The 7,307-nt window shown below is 57.4% G+C and overlaps 1 non-coding gene and 1 pseudogene across 1 annotated transcript in view; both read right to left on the bottom strand.

The window, feature by feature from the left end:
• LOC134426212 (28S ribosomal RNA) overlaps nucleotides 1–5,875 on the bottom strand; it is an 8,511-nt gene extending 2,636 nt beyond the window's left edge. The window contains exon 1 of the ribosomal RNA XR_010029921.1: nucleotides 1–5,875. This exon is cut by the window's left edge and continues 2,636 nt beyond it. This is a non-coding gene — a ribosomal RNA (28S ribosomal RNA).
• Nucleotides 5,876–6,771: 896 nt separating this feature from the next.
• Nucleotides 6,772–6,924, bottom strand: LOC134426077 (5.8S ribosomal RNA; annotated as a pseudogene).
• Between the last annotated feature and the right edge of the window lie 383 nt (nucleotides 6,925–7,307).

Genomic DNA, 7,307 nt, shown 5'->3' with positions numbered 1-7,307 from the left:
TTAAACAGCAGAGGTGACATAGGGTTGCCCTGTTTGACACCTGAGCGAATGTATATGGGGTCTGTTCTTCCCCTTCCAACGGAAATGTACGTCCTGACATCATGATACATTTCCCTCACTAAATCAATCACGTGTGAATCCACACCTCTCTGGACCAGACCCTCAAATACATGCTCATGACACACGGTGTCAAATGCCTTAGCGATGTCCACGAACACGACCCCCAGATGTTTGTGCTCTCCTTTTGCTGTTTTTACCACAAGTTGTAACAACTTGAGGTTCTCGGCACACCCTGATGCGCAAATAAAACCCCGTTGCCGGGGGTTAATGGGACAAGCTTTGGACAGCCTCGCCGTGGCGATCCTGGAAAATAGCCTAATCACCATTGAACCAATAGTGATAGGCCTCCAGTTATTGATATCACCAAGCTTCTCTACATCTGAAGACTTGTGTATCAAGACTGTCCTGCAGTCCCGCAGCGCATCTGGAATTGTACCGGTAATAAGCCAGAGGTTGAAGATCTCAGTCAACCGGGAAAATCTCGGGTCTTTTGCAATAATTTGACCCAGAGTAATCCCATCTGGCCCGGGAGCGGAGGTTTTACACATCTCTTTCAAGTTCTTATCCACCTCTTTCTCTGTAATTAGGGCCTCGAACACCACATTGTTCGCCTCCTTGTAAGGAGGGAAACCTAAGAGGCCACCAAATGTACCAGATGTATCCCATCTATTCTTAAAGTGATCGTGCACAACGCTCGATGGTACCTGGCACTGAATGGCTTCCGTGCTATCCAAGATGATACGCGCGAGGCGCCTTCTATGTGACTTGAACAACAACTGAAATCGCAAGAATTTGCCCCTCTTGATAGCTCTTTTACACATCCAATTTGGTGTAGTCTTGGATGTTTTTTCGCCACGGGGTGCCTGCTTTTTTCGACCCTTACAGATAGATTTGCTCTGGCTAGGCTCCCCCAGAATACCAAGAAACTCGTTATATACGTCATTCACCACACGACCTCGATCTTGCCCATCAACAATTTTCTCAAAGGCCTCCCGATACATGGTGAACTTTCCAACCGATAGTCCCGCTTTGATCATCTTGCGGTATTGGAGCTTTAACTGTCCCTCCTTCGGCAATTTAGCAGACTCGGGTGGATGTTCGATCCCCACGGCGCCTACTAGGCCTTCATGTTCTTCTGCGGAGGGACCTTTCACTAGACGGCGCCTTTTATCGCTTATCTGCTTTGCTGTCTTCATTGGAATATGCTCCGCTAAAGGTTGATTAATGTTCCTTTTACCGGTGTACTTGTCCACCAGTTGTATCAGGAGAGCCTCTTCCTCTTCAGTCCATACTCGTTTGTGGGCCCCTCGGGCCGATGACTCTTTAGGATGGGAAGCAATAATCCGCTCCTCATTCCGCACAAGAGGATGTCTTATCCTCTTGTGCTAACCCAGGCCAGTCTTGGTGGCAAACCCTCGATGGCACACCTCACAGACCCAGTCACCTGTGGGAGCCACACACACCATTCCCTTGCAACGTGGGATGTGACACGAGATACTGTGGTATTTTAGATTTTGTTTACCACACTTCGCACATCTGAAAATGATCTTTCTCTGCCCGTGCACCCTTTTAAGATGATCAATCAGCCCCAGCATCCTAGTAAACCGGGTCTCACATTGAGGACAAGATGGCTGTTTGTCCGGCATCGATACGACCGGTGTTTTTGGCGTACTACCAATAGCTTTGGACCCGTAAGGAGCCTCGGGTGTTTTGGGCTCTTCAGTATCCCCCCTCCTACTTTTGGCCTCAGGTGTTCTGGGCTCTTCGAAACTTCCCTCTGCACTCACAGCCTCTTCCTGGGCCAGCCCCATAGGGGAGATCTCATATGGCTCAGGGAGTTGCCCCAGAAACTCCCAGACATCTGCATGATGTATCCTTTGACAATTCCAGAGTTAACAAACTCTAGACTTACAAGATTGAACCCCTCTTCCCTGGGCAGAGAGGGCACAGATTTGGCATCATTGACCCTTAGATCTAATGGGTCAGTCTGAGTTGCAGTAGAGATGTAACGCAAAGCTAGAGATTGCACCATTATGTCAGTCCGGTAAGTTAAAGAAATGACCAGTCCAAGTGAGGGTAGAAATAGTCAGTAGTCGACCCTCTCTCGAGCTACCAACTTTTGTCCAACATCAACGGCCCATGGACAAGGCACTGTGCAACAGCGAACAGGCTGCAGCAAACTCTTTGTTTCAGCAGATCGTGATACTACCATTGGGTGGCGAGCCCAACAATAGGGAGGGCTGGTAAATGCCCTCACTCACACTGGGGCAAAAGTCGACTTAGTTACCACAAGGGCATCCAGCGGGACCGCGAGGAGGTGCGACTTCTGCAGCTGAGCCCAGTTAGTAACTATTCTTAAGAGAGTCATAGTTACTCCCGCCGTTTACCCGCGCTTCATTGAATTTCTTCACTTTGACATTCAGAGCACTGGGCAGAAATCACATCGCGTCAACACCCGCCTCGGGCCTTCGCGATGCTTTGTTTTAATTAAACAGTCGGATTCCCCTGGTCCGCACCAGTTCTAAGCCGGCTGCTAGGCGCCGGCCGAGGCGGGGCGCCGGCCCGGGGACCCCCCCCCGGGGACCCTCCCCCGCGCGAACCGCTCGGCCGACGCCGGCCGCGGCCGCGCGCCGGCCGCGCGTGCGCGCGCGCGCCGCCGGGGAGGCGGCGCGCGGCGGCGGCCGCCGCTGGGGCGCTGGCCGCGGCAAGGCGGAGGGTGGGTGGAGGGGGGGGCGGGCGGCGCCCGCCGCAGCTGGGACGATCCACGGGAAGGGCCCAGCGCGCGTCCAGCCGCGGCGCGCGCCCAGCCCCGCTTCGCGCCCCAGCCCGACCGACCCAGCCCTTAGAGCCAATCCTTATCCCGAAATTACGGATCCGGCCTGCCGACTTCCCTTACCTACATTGTTCCAACATGCCAGAGGCTGTTCACCTTGGAGACCTGCTGCGGATATGGGTACGGCCCGGCGCGAGACTTACACCCTCTCCCCCGGATTTTCACGGGCCAGCGAGAGCTCACCGGATGCTGCTGCAACTGCAATGCTTTCCAAGGTGAGGGCCCCTTGCTCGGGACGAATCCATTCCAAGGCACCCAGCCCTTCACAAAGAAAAGAGAACTCTCCCTGAGGCAGAAATTACATCGCGTCAACACCCGCCTCAGGCCTTCACAATGCTTTGTTTTAATTAAGCAGTCGGATTCCCCTGGTCCGCACCAGTTCTAAGCCGGCTGCTAGGCACCGACTGAGGCGGGGCGCTGGCCCGGAGACCCTGCCCCGGGGACCCTCCCCCGCACGAACCGCTCAGCCGACGCTGGCTGCGGCTGCGCGCGCGCTGGCTGCACACCGCGGGAACCCCAACGGTGGGAACTGCTGGGGTGCCGGCCGTGGCAAGGCGGAGGGTGGACGGAGGGGGGGAGCGGGCGGCGCCCGCCACAGCTGGGCGATCCACAGGAAGGGCCCGGCGTGTGTCCAGAATTGCCACTGTGCGCGTGCCCACCCCGGTGCCCGGGCGGGCCACGCGGAGCGCACTCACCCGCACGCAGCACCTCGTCCAGCTGCAGCACGTGCCCAGCCCCGCTTCGCGCCCCAGCCCGACCGACCCAGCCCTTAGAGCCAATCCTTATCCTGAAGTTACGGATCCGGCTTGCCGACTTCCCTTACCTACATTGTTCCAACATGCCAGAGGCTGTTCACCTTGGAGACCTGCTGCGGATATGGGTACGGCCCGGCGCGAGACTTACACCCTCTTCCCCGGATTTTCACGGCCAGCGAGAGCTCACCGGATGCTGCTGCAACTGCAATGCTTTCCAAGGTGAGGGCCCCTTGCTCGGGACGAATCCATTCCAAGGCACCCAGCCCTTCACAAAGAAAAGAGAACTCTCCCTGAGGCTCCCACCAGCTTCTCTGGGATCGGTTGCGTCACCGCACTGGGTGCCTCGCGGCGCCCGTCTCTGCCACTCCGGATTCGGGGATCTGAACCTGACTCCCTTTCGATCGGCTGAGGGCAACAAAGGCCATCGCCCGCCCTTTCGGAACGGCGCTCGCCTATCGCTTAGGACTGACTGACCCATGTTCAACTGCTGTTCACAAGGAACCCTGCTCCACTTTGGCTTTCAAAGCTCTCGTTTGAATATTTGCTACTACCACCAAGATCTGCACCTGCGGCGGCTCCACCCGGGCCCACGCCCCAGGCTTCGAGGCACACTGCCGTGGCCCTCCTACTCGTCATGGCCTAGCCCCTGCGGGCATCGCACTGCCGGCGACGGCCGGGTATGGGTCCGACGCTCCAGCGCCATCCATTTTCAGGGCCAGTTGATTCGGCAGGTGAGTTGTTACACACTCCTTAGCGGATTCCGATTTTCATGGCCACTGTCCTGCTGTCTACATCAACCAACACCTTTGCTGGGCTCTGATGAGTGTCAACATTGGGCGCCTTAACTCGGTGTTCGGTTCATCCCGCAGCGCCAGTTCTGCTTACCAAAAGTGGCCCACTGAGCATTCGCATTCCATGGCGCGGCTCCACGCCAGCGAGCCGGCCCCCTTACCCATTGAAAGTTTGAGAATAGGTTGAGATTGTTTCAGCTCCAAGGCCTCTAATCATTTGCTTTACCAGGTAAAACTGCCCATTGCCAAGTGCCAGCTATCCTGAGGAAAACTTCAGAGGGAACCAGCTACTAGATGGTTTGATTTGTCTTTCGCCCCTAGACCCGCGTCGGACGACGGATTTGCACGTCAGGACCACTACGGACCTCCACCAGAGTTTCCTCTGGCTTCGCCCTGCCCAGGCATAGCTCACCATCTTTCGGGTCCTAGCACGGATGCTCACGCTCCACCTTCCCGGCCCCGCGAAGGGGCGGTGGGTGAGACGGACCGGTGGTGCGCCTGGGACTACCAGGCGCAACATGCGCCACGGGATCCCACCTCAGCCGGCGCGTGCCGGCCCTTACCTTCATTGTGCCGCGGGCTTTCGACAACGGCTCCTGACTCGCGCACCTGCCGCATGTCAAGCTCATTCTTTGGTCTGTGTTTCAAGATGGGTCAGGTGGGTTGCCAACATCGCTGCGGACCCCGGGCACCCCAGCGCGGCCTGTGAGCCCAGCCCAGTGGCGCCACGCGGTCGGGGCGCACTGAGCACAGTCCGCCCCGGTTGACAGCAGGGCCGGGGGCCAGCGGGCCCAGCCCCTGCACCCCTGCGAGAAACGCTGTGCTTTGAGGACGCTTACCCCCCGCGAGGGGAGAAGCGACGCCCCCCGCCACGGCGCTACCACAGATGGGGTTTGCCCAGGCGATGGAGGGGAGGCGGAGGCGAGGACCTGCCAAACCTGCGCCAGACGAATGAAACTCGCCGGGTTGAATCCTCCAGGCAGACTGCGCAGGCCCCACCCGTTTACCTCTTAACGGTTTCACACCCTCTTGAACTCTCTCTTCAAAGTTCTTTTCGACTTTCTCTTACGATTCTTGTTGGCTATCGGTCTCGTGCCAGTATTTAACCTTAGATGAAGTTTACCATCCGGTTTAGGCTGCATTCCCAAGCAACCTGACTCAGAGAAGCCCCGGGCCCGGCGTGCTGGGGGGCCGCTACCGGCCTCACACCGTCTGCGGGCTGCGGCCTCGATCACAAGGATTTGGGTCCCCCAAGAGCGCCGCCCAGGAGGGGGGCTTCTGTACGTCACATGTCCCGTGCCCCACTGCGGGGGGAGATTCAGCCCTGGGCTTTTCCCTCTTTGCTCACCGTTACTGATGGAATCCTTGTTAGTTTCTTTTCCCTTGCTGACTAATTTGCTTAAATTCAGCGGCTCGCCATGTCTGATCTGAGGTTGCAAGGCCAAAGCTTGGCCACACCTCCCGGCCCATGCTGCTCCTAAAGAAGTGGCATGCCAACAGGCCAACAGCCAGCCAGCTTCTCCCACCTAATACTCTCACCTCCCTCCCCACTGGCTCCCATGCACCAGGGGAAAACAAAGCCAGAGGTAGAGAAGCAGAGACGGAGTGCCCCATCCCAGAGACAAGAACCAAAAAGGGAGTGTGGCAGAGACAGCCCTGATGGGGGACCAGCCAAGTGGCAGCACGTGATGGCTTTGGTGGAGAGAGAGAAAAGCCATGGTGCTATTTGCACCCCGAGACCGCAACAGAAGAGGAGCGGGGCAGGCGAAGGGAGGAGGGGGTCAGAACCCCTGTCCCTGGTGCTCTCGCCTCACATGCACACGCAGCAGCACAGCACAGTACCCCCGTGGTACCCACCTGCAGACAGCCGCCTGTGTGACTGGGAGGCTACGGGTGAGGCCTGCACCTCATCTCCCTCTTGCCCCCTCTGTTCTCCCAGCCCACGGTGATGTTTTCAACGCTGTCTCTCACTCTCCTCATCTCCCACCACCACCATACCGCGGCATGGGTGCCCCAAGGACAAACTCTGCCCCAGTGGCTCACTCCAGGAGTGGGGAGCTATGGATCAGTCCCTGAGTCTGCATATAGGGGGATGAAGGCCCTGCGCGGCAACAATGACGATGACAGCCATGACGATGATGACGCCTGCTGGGTCACAGGGAAAAAATTGAGGCCGCCAAGGGAAAAGCATCCCTTGCCAAACCCCTGACCGCCTTCCCTCTGGGCACCAGCGAGCCAGCATCATCTCCGCTGCTGACCACAGTCAACTGGCCTGTGAGGCGACGCCAGCCGCACCACTGTGGTGGCCCCCGGACGGCGACTGATCGTCAAGAAATGCTCAGACGGGCGTAGCCCCGGGAAGAACCCAGGGCCGCAAGTGCATTCAAAGTGTGGATTACCAATGTGTCCTGCAATTCATACTAATTCTTGCAGCTAGCTGCATTCTCCATTAACGCACGAGCCGTGTGATCCACCGCTAAGTGTTGTCTGGCTTTTGGCACCAATCCCGCACGCGTGGAGGGGCTGGGACCGCTCACATGAAGCGGCCCCTTTCTCTTGTGCTGAGGACGTACAGGCGCGTGCCTGGCTTTGACCATCCTTACTTGATACTCAGGAGTGCAGACATAGGAGATCCAGCCACACTGAACTGGAATTCTTCCTCAAACCTCCACACTATGGTGGCACTGAAGGAGATCTGAGCAGTCTGGGTCCCACCTGGTGCAACGATGCCCTCCTTGGGCGCAAACTTGAAGCAGAAGCCCACGTTTGCAGTTGAAGGGCTATAGGTGAAGGGAGCATCAATAGCTCCTAGGTTAATCAGTTTCACCTGCAGCAGCAAGAAAGCAAAATGGAAATACATGTGGAATC

Source organism: Melospiza melodia, chromosome 17, assembly GCF_035770615.1.
Source record: "Melospiza melodia melodia isolate bMelMel2 chromosome 17, bMelMel2.pri, whole genome shotgun sequence".
Taxonomy (NCBI): Eukaryota; Metazoa; Chordata; class Aves; order Passeriformes; family Passerellidae; genus Melospiza; species Melospiza melodia.
This window is presented reverse-complemented; position numbering and strand designations above follow the sequence as displayed.